Genomic DNA, 15,420 nt, shown 5'->3' on the forward strand with positions numbered 1-15,420 from the left:
TTTAGATTCAGTTGCAACTTTTTCTTCTTGCTTGTCTTGACTTGGAGATGAGGTCCACAACCTTTCTGCTTCTCAGTGTGATGGCCTTGCATTCCCCTTTTGGATTGACCATGGTGTCACTGGGGAATATATGTATGGGCATTGTCATTTGTTTAGACAAGGTTCCTAGTTGTGCTTCCAGTTTTGAGATTGCTGTCCCTTGGTTCTTTATGTTAGATCTGACCTCCTCTTGAAGTGCATCTATCTTTTTGTCAGATTGCACTTGTCTTTCTGCAACGGCGGTAATGGTTTCATTCATTTGTGCTATGGCAGCCTCCAATCTTGCGAAGTTGCTGCTGTTGTCAGGATTGCATGGTTGGGGGTGATGCATCTTGGGGTTGGTTGTTGTATGGTTGTTGGTTAGAATGGTAGGGTGCATTTTGTGAGTTGTGGTGAGATCTATTGTTGCTGGATTGAAGGTTAGAATTGTGGTTGCTGTGTTGGTTAGGTGGTTCCTCCAGCCTAGGCTGTATATCATGGCATTGGGGTCATATAGTGGTTTAGAGGAATTGTTCACATAGTTGGCTTGTTCCCATTCTTCTTCAACTTCTGGGCATTCTTCCTCTTGTGGAGGTGCTTGAGCTTAGACAGCTGAGACTTGGTTCTTTTCCATTTGTTTGGTCAGAGCTGCCAGTTGAGCTGTGGTCATTTTGTTTTGAGCTAACAAAGCATCCATGGAATTGATCTCCATTACTCCCTTCTTTTGGGTCCTTTCAGAGGCATAGAAATACTCATTGCTATCAACTGTTTCAATTATGTCTATGGCCTCTTCCATGTCTTTTTCTTGTTGAGTGAGCCTTCTGAGGAGTAATTTAGAGCCTTCTTAGAGTCATATGACAACCACTCGTAGAAGATATGCAGCTGCACCCATTCATTGAACATATCAGGGGGCACTTCCTTGTCAAGTCTTTGTATCTCTCCCATGCTTCATAGAGAGTCTCCCCATCTTGTTGTCTAAAAGTCTGGACCTCAACTCTCAGTCTATTGATTCTTTATGGAGGGTAAAACCTTGCTAGGAACTTGTTAACAACATCTTCCCAAGTGGTAAGGCTTTCTCTAGGGAATGATTCCAGCCACTTTGATACTTTGTCCCTAAGAGAGAAGGGAAACAAGTGCAGTTTGTAAGTGTACGGGTAAAAACCATTGGATTTCACGGTGTCACAAATCCTCAGAATGTAGTTAGATGTTGATTAGGGTCCTGAAGAGAAGATTTTTGCTAGTAAAGAATTTTGTAAAAATATAGTCGCGTTGTGAGTATAGATTCTAAACCAACAGAAAATCTCTTCGTACAAACGTTTTGGTTGTCACAAGTAACAAACCCCTTTGAAATTGATAACCGAAGTATTTAAACCTCGGGTCATCTTCTCAAGGAATTACAGGGAAGTATGATTTATTATTGGTTATGGAAAAGCAGTGTTTGGGTTTGAAAAAGGTTTTAAGCAAGAGAAATAGATTGCAAGAATTAATAAATTAATAACTAATAAAACTCTTGGCAAGGTATGAAAACTGAAAGTCCTATCCCAGTTATCCTTATCAATTGTGATGAGAATTTGATTTTTCTCCCACTAAGTTAACCTCTAACTATGAAGGTAAGTCAAGTGGATGGAATAAGTTTGGTTCCTCAGGTCCTAGTCTTTCCTTGGAAAAGGCTAGAGTTATTGGAACTCGAGTTAATTCTTAAAGAATTCCAATTTTTAGTCGACAATGAGTTTGACAACTCAAGAGTTACCAATTAATCAACTAAATGCCAAGAATATAAAAAGCTAGATGAAAATCATAGATCTGAAAATACCTCAAATTATATTATTTAAGAAAATCCTAACATGAATGGTGCATAAGCCAAATAAGCAACATAAATCAAACACAAACAAAAGCTTCAGAGTAAGCAAAAATAGAAGAGAAACATAAATTATTGAACCTGGTATGAAGAAACAATCCTAATCCTAATAGAAATCCTAATCCTAAATCCTAAGAGACAGGAGAGAACCCCTCTCTCTAAAAACTACATCTAAAACCTAAAATTGTGAGTAATGATTGAATCTTCTGTCATCTTCTGAGTCTCTGCATGTTTCCTAACTTTAATCTGTGTTTCTGGGCCGAAAACTAGGTTGAAATGCGGCCCAGAGTCTCTGCCAGCAACTTTTGTAATTTTACATATCGCGCACGTCACGCATCCGCGTCGTCCACGCGATCGCGTCACTCAGCATTTTTCGTACCACGCGTGCGCGTCATCCACGCATTCGCGTCGTTCGTGCAGCTTCCAATCCGCGCGGTCGCGTCAGGAATGCGAACGCGTCACTCTGATTTCTTTCATTTCGCGCGGTCACGTGAGCCATGCGACCGCGTGACTTCTCGCTGGTCATCTCCTCAATTCCTTGTGTTCCTTCCATTTTTGCACGCTTCCTCTTCATTCTCTAAGTCATTTCTACCCTATGAAGCCTGAAACACTTAACACACAGATCAAGGCATCGAATGGTAATAAGAGAGGATTAAGATTAGCTAAATTAACACTAAAGAAGCATGTTTTCAATCCTGGAACTAAACTAGGAAGGAATTGTAAAATCATGCAAATCCTATGAATAAGTGGGTGAAAAGCTTGATAAAACCACTCAATTAAATACAATATAAACTATAAAATAGTGGTTTATCAACCTCCCCACACTTAATTATTAGCATGTCCTCATGCTAAGCTCAAGGAGACAAAATAAATGAGTAGGGAAAAGCAGGACTCATGCAATGCAACCTATGAATGTGAATGCAACTACATGCTAAAATGATTCTACCTACTTGGTGAAAAAGTACATAAATCCTTCAAGAATAAATATGAACTGGATTTCACTAATTCAAATCACAAAATACAATACAAATAACTTGCAAGAAGAAGATAGCTCATGAAATTAGGGAACATAGAATTAAACACTGAACCCTTACTGGTAGTGTATATCATTCTAACTCTCAAGTGTCTAGGGTCAATTCTCTCAAGTCTCTACTAATCTTGCTTTCTATAGCTTGCTCTTCATATAACAATCAACAAAAATTAATGCATAGATAAACATATCAAGAGGTATTTTAAAGGTTGTAATGGGGTTAGGGTCAAGGTAGGATTGTATTTGGCCAAGTGGACTAAAATCTGAATCCTTAATTAACATAAACTTTCCACCTAACTTAGGACAATCCATGTAATATAAAATCAATAACTACCCATTAACTGCATTTACTACATATTTATGCATTCCAAGTTTTGAGTACAGCTCATATGCATTGATTTCACCATTCACTTTGGGGCATTTTGTCCCCTTTTTTATTTTTCGGTTCCTTTTTCTTTTCTTTTTCACTTTTTTTTTCTTAATAATTTTTTTTCAATGCATATGATTAAGGTATTGAATGCATAAACATGTTCTTAACATTTTTCACATTTTTACACAAAGTCTAACATACTCAATTCTCAAACCAAACGTTTCCAAACCCACTTTCCCCATACTTAATTCATGAGCATTCCCACTAGTCTAAGCTAATCAGGGATTCAAATTAAGGACATTATTGTTTTCCGCTTAGAGTTAGTGATGAGCTAAAGTAAAGAACAAGGGGTAAAATAGGCTCAAGATAGGTTTGTAAAGGATAATAAAAGGTAAGGCCATATGGGTATGTAAGCTCAGTGAAACAAGGCCTCAATCATATAAGTGCATGCATATATCAAATAATGGAAATATAAAATTAAGCAAGACAAAGATCACAATTTTAGAGAGAAAAACACACACCAAAAATAAAATATTGGTTGATAGAATGCAACCAATCAAATAGGCTCAAAATCTCACTGATTTTGTGTGTTCTTAGCTCTAAACCATGTTTCAGTATAATATTTCTTCAAATAAGTTTTTCAAAAAGTTTTATTCAAATTAGTGAAATACTATAAAAGGTTTCTTGAAAAAGAAAATATTACTTCAACCAAGTGGTAAAATATGCACAAAATAAAACAGACATGCAATCAAACATGCAAATGCAACAATGAAAAACAAAAATTGGTGTTGAGAAGGGACTAACTAACCCGTGGAGATCGGTATCGACCTTCCCACACTTAAAGATTGCACCGTCCTCGGTGCATGCAAAGATGTGCAGGTGGCAGGGGATGTGGTTCCTAAGCCAGTGCTCGTTGTAGAGTCTTTTTCTTTACTCTTCCTGGTGGCCAGCCTGAAAAAGGGAGAAGAGAAAGGGACATGAAGTCAAAGGGATAGAGCAAGGGAGAGGGCAATACTAGTAAGAATCATGCCAAAATAAAGAAGAATGTCGTGAACACATGGTCGCGATTCCATGAAATTAGGACATCAACGGAAGCATAGCATGATAAATTGAGGCAATTAAATGCAAGATGTTTATTGGCATGCTGGCAAAGGCATGAGTAGCATAAATCAAGAATTAAAAGCCTTAATGTATTATTAATCGTGAGAAACTAACAATAACGTTTGTATTGACAATTGTATTTAATTAATAAAATATTGAAAAGGGTGTGTGAAAAACAGGCATTAGAGTAGAAGGATAGAATAATTAAGAATGCACAATGCCATACGGGCTTTTTCACAAACACAAAGCATGCATATTAAATAAGGTATGAAAAGTATTAAATTGAACATGCAAGCAACCGTTTAAAAAGTTATATAATTGTGAAACAATTCTTTGAATAATCCACAAGCAAAATAAATAAATTTCTAACACCAATGAAAATAATTCAATGAATGAAACTATGCAAATAAATTAAATGGAAGTGAAGAGGGATGAGAAGAAGAAAAGAGAAAGAAAGAAATAAGAAGGAAAAGAAAAGATTTAGATTTGGGGAAGAAAAGATAAGATGTTTGGCTGATCTGGATAAGCTATGCGCCGCTTGTGACGCGGACGCGTTAGTTACGCGTTCGTGCGGATAGCGCTTCTTTGAAATGACGCAGAGGCGTCATCCACGCGGTCGCGTGGATCGATTTGTGCCATTAGCGCGAAGGCAGCCTCGAGCACACACAACTCTCTATTTGAAAAATTTATTTTGCCAAAAATTTGGGTGACGCGGTCGCGTGGATGGCCTAAATTTGAAAATGGCACGGACGCGTGGGGCACGCGTACGCGTGGCAGGGATTGTGCGGCTAGCACAGCTCCAGCCCAATTTCAGCTCAACTTTCGGCCATACACCCTTTTTACGTCGATTTTGAGGCACGCATTCGCGTGGGTGATGTAGATGCGTGGGAGGCATTTTTCCCACATGACGCGGACGCGTCATCGACGCGGTCGCATGAACCAATTTGTGCCAAAGGCACGCCTCCAGCCACACTTTCGCGTGACTCTCTGTTCAATTTATTTTCTTCCTAATGCACATATGACGCGGACGCATCAGCGACGCTGTCGCGTCGCGTGTGATTTTTTTTATGCTATATGTAGAATGCAAAATGCAATGGATGTCATGCAAAAATTTCAGGTTCAAACAAAATTCAAAAACAAACTAAAATGGAAGAGGAGCGATCATACCATGGTGGGTTGTCTCCCACCTAGCACTTTTAGTTAAAGTCCTTAAGTTGGACATTTGGCGAGCTCCTTGTCATTGCGGCTTATGCTTGTACTGATCCAGGAATCTCCACCAATGTTTGCAAATCCAATATCCTCCGGGATCCCAAATCTTATTTCTACACTCGTCTTCAAGTTGATTATCATGATTCTATCCGGGTGGTTCAGCTTTAGAACTCTCACTGAAGCGTCCAAACAACTTCCTAGACCCATTCAATTGAGCTCTATACCAACCCTTGCGTTTAAACTTAAAGCTTCCAACCATAATGAACTTTGCAGGATAATTCTTACCACTGACCATCTTCCTCTTACTCTTAATGCCACAAAGAGCTCTAAGTTGACCCTCCGTCTCCAGTAGCCCGTATTCAAGTGGAATTAGAAAGCTAAGGGATATGAATTTTACCCACTTGAATGTTGTGAAGGATGATGGCAACTTAGGGGGAGGTGTTTCTAATGAACGTGCAAGCTCCACTTCTTTGTGTTCTTCTTTGACAACTTCCACCTCTTTGCAAGCTTCTTCAATTTCAACCTCTTCCTCTTGGTAGCTTTCTTCTGATTCAATTTCTTCTTCATTGTTCACCAAGGGCATGGGAGGTTGTGCTTCTTCTTATTTAATCTCCATGTTAAGTCCAATGGGAGAGGATTCAAATGTAGATAAGAATTCATTAATGATTAAATCCATCTCTTGATCGTCTCCTTCAAAGTCTTCAACCATGATATGCTTTGGAGGTTGTACACCCTCCTCAACATCAGTTTCAAACGTCTTTGAAGGAGGCTCTATGACTTGACTTTCCCATGGAGGTTCAGCATCTTCTAAGTCTTCAACTACTGCCTCCTCTTCTTCTTCAATAATTCCGGCTTCCTCCACTTGTTCCAATACCAAATCGTGCTGCTCACTATCCACCGGAGTGCCTAACTTCTCCTTCCTGCTACGTTCTTCAGTAGATTCTCCACATGAAGCCATGGGGGTTCCTTGAATGTCCGAACATCGGAAAGATAATTGATTTATTGCTTGATCCAGGTGTTTAAGTATAAAATTGTATTCATCCTTGTTGTCTTCCTTCACTAGTTCTTCAACCGCGCTATCAACTTCAAGGGTCTCTACTACCTTCACCTTTAGTGCCTCCTCTAGCTCCTTATGAAGTATGGATTCGCGAAGATGATCCTCTCTTTCTTGTTCCATGTTAATAGTATCAGTGGGATCATGTTGCTCTTAGATTGATGGATGTTGGTGCTCTTCCCTGGATGGTGGTGATGGGATGGATGGATCATTATGTGGTTGAGATGGAAGTGCATTGGAGCTTGAGGGTTGAATATTGGGGGTAGAAGGTTGGTCCATGCGGGATATAAGTGCTTGAAGAGTAGAGGTGAAACTAGTGATAGAGACAAGTGTGCTCTCCATGGAGGTTTGGGGTGGGTAGGAGGGTTCATTTGTTGGGAGAAAAGGCTCATAACATGGAGGTGGTTCCTCTTGATAAGGATATAGAGATGGTGTATATTGAGGTGGTGGTTCTGGGTATGGTTCATATGGTGGTTGGTGTGGTGAATAAGGATTGGGGTCATATGGAGGTGAATGGTAGAAAGGGGCTTGTGAGTGTGGTGGTTCAAAGCTATGTTGAGGAGGTGGTTTATTGGCATATGATGGGGCATGTTGGTAACTACAAGGGGGTCCACCATACCTATCATCTTGGTATGCATTATAGAATGGTCTTCATCCATGATATCTTGGAAGGTGTTGTCGCCTAAAGGGTTGATCAGATCCTCTTGGCTCCGTCCATCTTTGATTGCTTTGACCTTGATGCATATTCCTGTTATAGCTTTCTCTTCCTGCAACATAGTTGTAACCAAACTCATAGCCAAAGGGGTGAGAGTTTATAGTAGTGAGAGAAAATAAAAACAAAAATTAATAGAAAAGAAAATATTTTGAAAAAGATATAATTTTTTTGAAAAAAAATTTGAATATTGAAAAATAAGATAAGATAAGATAAAAATTTTAAAATCTGAAAATTTTTTTGAAAAATATTTACAATAACCAATAATAAGGCACACGTTTGCAATTTCCCAGCAACGGCGCCATTTTGAAGAGAGCATTTTTGCTAGTAAATAATTTTGTAAAAATATACTCGCATTGTGAGTATATATTCTAAACCAACAGAAAATCCCTTCGTACAAACGTTTTGGTTGTCACAAGTAACAAACCCCTTTGAAATTGATAACTGAAGTATTTAAACCTCGGGTCGTCTTCTCAAGGAATTGCAGGGAAGTATGATTTATTATTGGTTATGGAAAAATAGTGTTTGGGTTTGAAAAAGGTTTTAAGCAAGAGAAATAGATTGCAAGAATTAATAAATTAATAACTAATAAAACTCTTGGCAAGGTATGAAAACTGGAAGTCCTATCCCAGTTATCCTTATCAATTGTGATGAGAATTGGATTTTTCTCCCACTAAGTTAACCTCTAACTATGAAGGTAAGTCAAGTGGATGGAATAAGTTTGGTTCCTCAGGTCCTAGTCTTTCCTTCGAAAAGGCTAGAGTTATTGGAACTCGAGTTAATTCTTGAAGAATTCCAATTTTCAGTCGACAATGAGTTTGACAACTCAAGAGTTACCAATTAATCAACTAAATGCCAAGAATATAAAAAGCTATATGAAAATCATAGATCTGAAAATACCTCAAATTATATTATTTAAGAAAATCCTAACATGAATGGTGCATAAGCCAAATAGGCAACATAAATCAAACACAAATAAAAGCTTCAGAGTAAACAAAAATAGAAGAGAAACATAAATTATTGAACCTGGTATGAAGAAACAATCCTAATCCTAATAGAAATCCTAATCCTAAATCCTAAGAGACAGGAGAGAACCTCTCTCTCTAAAAACTACATCTAAAACCTAAAATTGTGAGTAATGATTGAATCTTCCGTCATCTTCTAAGTCTCTGCATGTTCCCTAACTTTAATCTGTGTTTCTGAGCAAAAAATTGGGTTGAAATGCGGCCCAGAGTCTCTGCCAGTGATTTTGTAATTTTGCAGATCGCGCACGTCACGCGTCCACATCATCCACGTGATCGTGTCACTCAGCATTTTTCGTACCACGCGTGCGCGTCATCCACGCATTCGCGTCATTCGTGCAGCTTCCAATCCGTGCGGTCGCGTCAGGAATGCGAACGCGTCACTCTGATTTCTTCAATTTCGCGCGATCGCGTGAGCCATGCGACCGCATGACTTCTCGCTGGTCATCTCCTCAATTCCTTATGTTCCTTCCATTTTTGCACGCTTCCTCTTCTATCTCTAAGTCATTCCTGCCCTATGAAGTCTGAAATACTTAACACACAGATCAAGGCATCGAATGGTAATAAGAGAGGATTAAGATTAGCTAAATTAAGACCAAAGAAGCATGTTTTCAATCATAGAACTAAACTAGGAAGGAATTCTAAAATCATGCAAATCCTATGAATAAGTGGGTGAAAAGCTTGATAAAACCACTCAATTAAATACAATATAAACCATAAAATAGTGGTTTATCAGGTCCTCTTGGGCACTTCCTCCAAAGGAACAGTTATTCTTAACAAGAGTTATGAGCTGTGGCTTGAGCTCAAAATTGTTGGCGTTTATGTTGGGCCTCAGGATGCTACTCCCAAAATTCCCAGGGTTGGGGTTTATGTAGGAGCCTAGCACCCTCCTCTCTTGTGGGGCATGGTTGCCAACAGCTTCTTCATGGTGGTTGTGTGCTTCTCCTTCCATGGTTTGAGTTGGACCTTCTTCTTCTTCTTCACCAACCACTCTTTTACCTCTTTTACATTCTTAGTCTTAAGAATGTTCTCTCTGGTTCAGAGTCGTAAGAGATGTCAATTCCTCTTCTCCCTATCATACAAAACTCACAAAAGAAAAAGGTTATCACCCTTTGGAAGAAGGGTGGGTAAGTCAAAAACTAATAGATGCAAAATATCATTTAGTTAGTGTGCTTTTGTTAGTGTTAGTATATAGACAATGAAAAATTAGAATGCTAAAAGGAAAAACTGAAATGAAATAAATGGGTTAACAAAGATAAAAAAATGCTTAATCTAATTGCTCATCCACTTAATCACTGTCAATTCAAATCAATCCCTGGCAACGACGCCATAAAACTTGATGACCGGAATTCACTCCCCATATAAAATGAATCCATTCTTTGGCAAGCGCACCAAACTGTCGTCAAGTAATAACCCACAATGGAGTGGGATCGTATCCACAGAGATTGATTGATTGAGCAGTTTTGGTTAATGAGTTAATTAGTTAAGCTAATCAAAGTAGAGAATATTGAGTGCTATAAATTAAATTGCAGACTTGTAAATGACATGAAAGTAAAGGAAAGTAATAAAGTGCAGAAATGTAAATGGCAAGAATGTAAAGAACAGAAACATAATTGACTGAATTGTAAATGGGAATGGGGAATTAGCAGAATGTAAGAGGAAGCTATAAAGAATGTGGAAGATAAGAATATGGGAAATTCATTGGGATTGGGAGATGTTGCTCTCCTTGGATTAAATTCAACTTATCTCATCTTCAATCATGCAACTCTTGACCTCTTGGCAATCATGATTGATTGAGTCCCAATCCCTTGGTAACTCAATCTCTCAAATCTTGATTATCAACCAATTCCTTAGTCTAATTGCTCATGAAGAGAGATATGCTTGGTACCTGATTATACCACACATCATCATAGATCCAAATGATAGGTGAATTATATGTCACCATATCCAATTCCAAAACCTAGATTCTACTCATGTGTGAGAAGGAATTTTAAGCATGGTTTCATGTTTGCTTTTCCAAGGTTCCCATGAAACCCATTTTGCATTCAACCTCTTTCCCAAGATGATTGAACACTAGCATGAAAAATGAAATTCCTTCTAGCAAATCAAAGAGAAGATGAAGAGAAGAAAAAATTCACTATCATTAATCCATCAAGTACAACAGAGCTCCCTCACCCAATGAGAGGGATTTTAACTACTCATAACTAAGAGAGAAGTAAAAGAGATGGAAGAGAAAAAGTGTAAAGTGAAAACTAAAACTAAACTTGCCAATGCCAACCCCCTTTTCAGCATTTCCAGGGGGTATTTATACTACTCCTATCACTAGAATTAAGAAAATACAAAAGAGAAAAGAAAATTACAGCTGGGGGGAAGGAAAAACTCATAAGCATGACCTTTTAACTTGGCGTGTGGCTGGCGTGCCATGCCTAGCCACTCAGTTTGGCTTGGCGCGCCACGCCTAGCTCCTCAAACGGCACGCTCCATGCATCAACCTCCTGGTGTGCCACGCCTTCGATCCCAAGTGGCATGCCCAGGGCCTTCTTTTAGCTTGGTGTGCCACGCCTTCGAACCCAAGTGGCACGTCCAGCTCTTTCCTCTCACTTTTCTTCTCTGGGTTGTTGAACTGGCATAGCACGCCCAAGGTCTGGTGTGCTATGCCTATTGTGTGTGCTTTATCTTCTTCTCTGGAAAACATAACTGGCATGCCACGCCCATGTATGGTTCTTTATCTTCCTCTCTGGAAAACATAACTGGCGTGCCATGCCTAGTAGGTGGCATGCCACGTCCATGTATGGTTCTTGGTTTTAGTAGCTGGCGTGCCACACCCAGCATTCAAGTGCCACGCCCATGGTCTTCTAGCCCTGGTGTGCCATGCCTTAAACCTCAAGTGGCACGCCCAAGGCTGGTGTTGAACCCTCTTTAGCATTGGCGTGCCACGCCTGGAACCCAAGTGGCACGCCCAAGTGTTGCTTTAAAGCTGGCATGCCACGCCTTCGACACTAAGTGGCACGCCCAAGTTTTGGACCTTCAGCTTCTCTTCTGGAAACTTGAACTGGCGTGCCACGCCTTGGGGTTCAAGTGGCACGCCCATGTTGGTGTTGCTCCTTCAAGCTTGGCGTGCCACGCTGGTGCACGAAATTGTTATCACCAGGCATGGCTCCAAAAACTTGGTGCACAATACCATGATTCACACATCTCTTCACAACTTCGCACAACTAACCAGCAAGTGCACTGGGTCGTCCAAGTAATACCTTACGTCAGTAAGGGTCGATCCCACAGAGATTGTCGGCTTGAAGCAAGCTATGGTCATCTTGTAGATCTCAGTCAAGCGGATTCAAATGGTTATAGAGTTTTGATAATTAAAAGATCAATAAACATAAAATAAAGATAGAGATACTTATGTAATTCATTGGTGGGAATTTCAGATAAGCGTATGGAGATGCGTTATTCCTTCTGAATCTCTGCTTTCCTACTGTCTTCATTCAATCATTCATACTCCTTTCCATGGCAAGTTGTATGTTGGGGATCACCATTGTCAATGGCTACCTCCCGTCCTCTCAGTGACAATGGTCCTCTACGGTTTCTGTACGGCTAATCAACTGTCGGATTTCTTGTCTCAGATGAAAAATACCAGGCACAACTACCGCATGGCTAATCAGCTGTTGGTTTTTGATCTTGTCAGAATAAGATCCAACGATCCTTTTGTGTCTGTCACTATGCCCCCACAGTCGCGAGTTTGAAGCTCGTCACAGCCATCCCTTCCCAGATCCTACTCGGAATACCACATACAAGGTTTAGACTTTCCGGATCTCAAGAATGCTGTCAATTGATTCTAACCTATACCACAAAGAATCTAATCTCGGATTCAGATACCTCATTGCCAGAGGGGAGTCGATGTGAATCGTTGATTAGAAACCCAAGAGATACACACTCTAGCTTTCGCAGGTAGAACGAAAGTGTTTGTCAGGCACGCGTTCAAAACTTAGAATGGTGATGAATGTCACGGATCATCACATTCATCAGGTTGAAGTGTGAGTGAATATCTTAGAATAAGAATAAGCTTGAATTGAATAGAAGAACAATAGTACTTTGCATTAATACTCGAGGAACAGCAAAGCCCCACACCTTAATCTATGGTGTGTAGAAACTCCACCGTTGAAAATACATAAGTGATGAAGGTCCAGGCATGGCCGTGAGGCCAGCCCCCAATATCTAAGGACTAAAAATGATCCAAAGATGTTCCAAAAGATCCGTCTAAGGACTAGACGTCCAAAGATGTAAATACAATAGTAAAAGGTCCTATTTATACTAGACTAGTTACTAGGGTTTATAGAAGTAAGTAAATGATGCAGAAATCCACTTCAGGGCCCACTTGGTGTGTGCTTGGGCTGAGCATTGAAGCTTTCATGTGTAGAGACTTTTCTTGGAGTTAAATGCCAGTTTTTATGCTAGTTTGGGCGTTTAACTGCAGCTTCTATCATGTTTCTGGCGTTTAACGCCAGAATAGGGCAGGAAGTTGGCGTTTGAACGCCAGTTTGCATCATCAAAACTCGAGCAAAGTATGGACTATTATATATTGCTTGAAAGCCTAGGATGGTCACTTTCCAACGCAATTGATAGCATGCCATTTGGGTTTTTGTAGCTTTAAAAACTCCATTTCGAGTGCAGGGAGGTCAGAATCCAACAGTATTAGTAGTCCTTTTTCATCCTCTGAATCAAATTTTTGCTCAGGTCCCTCAATTTCAGCCAGAAAATACCTGAAATCACAGAAAAACACAAAAACTCATAGTAAAGTCCAGAAATGTGAATTTTGCTTAAAAACTAATAAAAAATATACTAAAACTAACTAAATCATACTAAAAATTACCTAAAAACAATGCCAAAAAGTGTATGAATTATCCGCTCATCACAACACCAAACTTAAATTGTTGCTTGTCCCCAAGCAACTAAAAACAAAATAGGATAAAAAAAGAGAATATACAATGAATCTCACAGTATCAATGAAACTTAGTCCCAATTAGATGAGCGGGGCTAGTAGCTTTTTGCTTCTGAACAGTTTTGGCATCTCACTTTATCCTTTGAAATTCAGAATGATTGGCATCTATAGGAACTCAGAATTTTAGATAGTGTTATTGATCCTCCTAGTTCAGTATGTTGATTCCTGAACACAGCTACTTTAAGAGTCTTCGCCGTGGCCCTAAGCACTTTGTTTTCCAGTATTACCACCGGATACATAAATGCCACAGACACATAACTGGTTGAACCTTTTCAGATTGTGACTTAGCTTTGCTAAAGTCCCCAATTAGAGGTGTCCAGAGTTCTTAAGCACACTCTTTTTGTTTTGGATCACGATTTTAACTACTTAGTCTCAAGCTTTTCACTTGGACCTTCATGACACAAGCACATGGTTAGGGACAGCTTGATTTAGTCGCTTAGGCCAGGATTTTATTCCTTTGGGCCCTCCTATCCACTGATGCTCAAAGCCTTGGTCCTCTTTACCCTTGCCTTTTGGTTTAAAGGGCTATTGGCTTTTTCTGCTTGCTTTTTCTTTTTCTTTCTTTCTCTTTTTTTCGCCATTTTTTTCACTGCTTTTTCTTGCTTCAAGAATCAATTTCATGATTTTTTAGATTATCAATAACATTTCTCTTTGTTCATCATTCTTTCAAGAGCCAACAATTTTAACATTCATAAACTTCACAATAAAAAATATGCACTGTTCAAGCATTCATTCAAAAAACAAAAAGTATTGCCACCACATCAAAATAATTAAACTAACTTCAAGATAAAATTTGAAATCTAAGTACTTCTTGTTCTTTTGTAATTAGGCATATTTTTCATTTAAGAGAGGTGAAGGATTCATGGAGTTATTCATAGCTTTAAGACATAGACACTAGACACTAATGATCATGTAATAAAGACACAAACATAGACAAACATAAAGCAGCAAATTCAAAAAACAGAAAAATAAGAACAAGAAAATCAAAGAACGGGTCCACCTTAGTGATGGCGGCTAGTTCTTCCTCTTGAAGATCCAATGGAATGCCTGAGCTCCTCTATGTCTCTTCCTTGTCTTTGTTGCTCCTCCCTCATAGCTCTTTGATCTTCTCTAATCTCATGGAGAATGATGAGCGGATAATTTATACGCTTTTTGGCATTGTTTTTAGGTAGTTTTTAGTAGGATCTAGCTACTTTTAGGGATGTTTTCATTAGTTTTTATGCTAAATTCACATTTTTGGAATTTACTATGAGTTTGTATGTTTTTCTGTGATTTCAAGTAATTTTTGGATGAAATTGAGGGACCTGAGCAAAACTCTGATAAAAGGCTGACAAAGGACTGCTAATGCTGTTGGATTCTGACCTCACTGCACTCGAAATGGATTTTCTGGAGCTACAGAACTCCAAATGGTGCACTTTCAACGGCGTTGGAAAATAGACATCCAGAGCTTTCCAGCAATATATAATAGTGCATACCTTATTCGTGATTAGATGACGTAAACTGGCGCTCAACGCCAGTTCCATGCTACATTCTGGAGTCAAACGCCAGAAACACGTCACGAACCAGAGTTGAACGCCAAAAATACGTTACAACTTGGCGTTCAACTCCAAAAGAAGCCTCGGCTTGTGTAAAGTTCAAGCTCAGCCCAAACACACACCAAGTGGGCCCCGGAAGTAGATTTCCGCATCAATTACTTACTTCTGTAAATCCTAGTAGCTAGTCTAGTATAAATAGGACTTTTTACTATTGTATTCAGGGTCTTTGATTGTAAGGTCTTTTGACCATTCGGTCTTCTGATCACGTTTGGGGGCTGGCCATTCGGCCATGCCTGAACCTTCATCACTTATGTATTTTCAACGGTGGAGTTTCTACACACCATAAATTAAGGGTGTGGAGCTCTGCTGTACCTCAAGTTTCAATGCAATTACTACTATTTTCAATTCAATTCAGTTTATTCCTATTCTAAGATATTCGTTGCACTTCACCATGACAAATGTGATGATCTGTGACACTCATCATCAGTCTCACCTATGAACACATGACTGACAAC

General features: G+C 39.3%; 1 non-coding gene across 1 annotated transcript; it reads left to right on the forward strand.

Annotated features, from left to right (window-relative positions):
• Window positions 1-919: 919 nt before the first annotated feature.
• On the forward strand, window positions 920-1,022 carry LOC127746122 (small nucleolar RNA R71). Its single transcript, XR_008007742.1, has one exon. It is a non-coding gene; the product is annotated as a small nucleolar RNA R71 (small nucleolar RNA).
• Window positions 1,023-15,420: the final 14,398 nt, after the last annotated feature.

This window comes from Arachis duranensis, chromosome 3 (assembly GCF_000817695.3).
Source record: "Arachis duranensis cultivar V14167 chromosome 3, aradu.V14167.gnm2.J7QH, whole genome shotgun sequence".
Lineage (NCBI taxonomy): Eukaryota > Viridiplantae > Streptophyta > Magnoliopsida > Fabales > Fabaceae > Arachis > Arachis duranensis.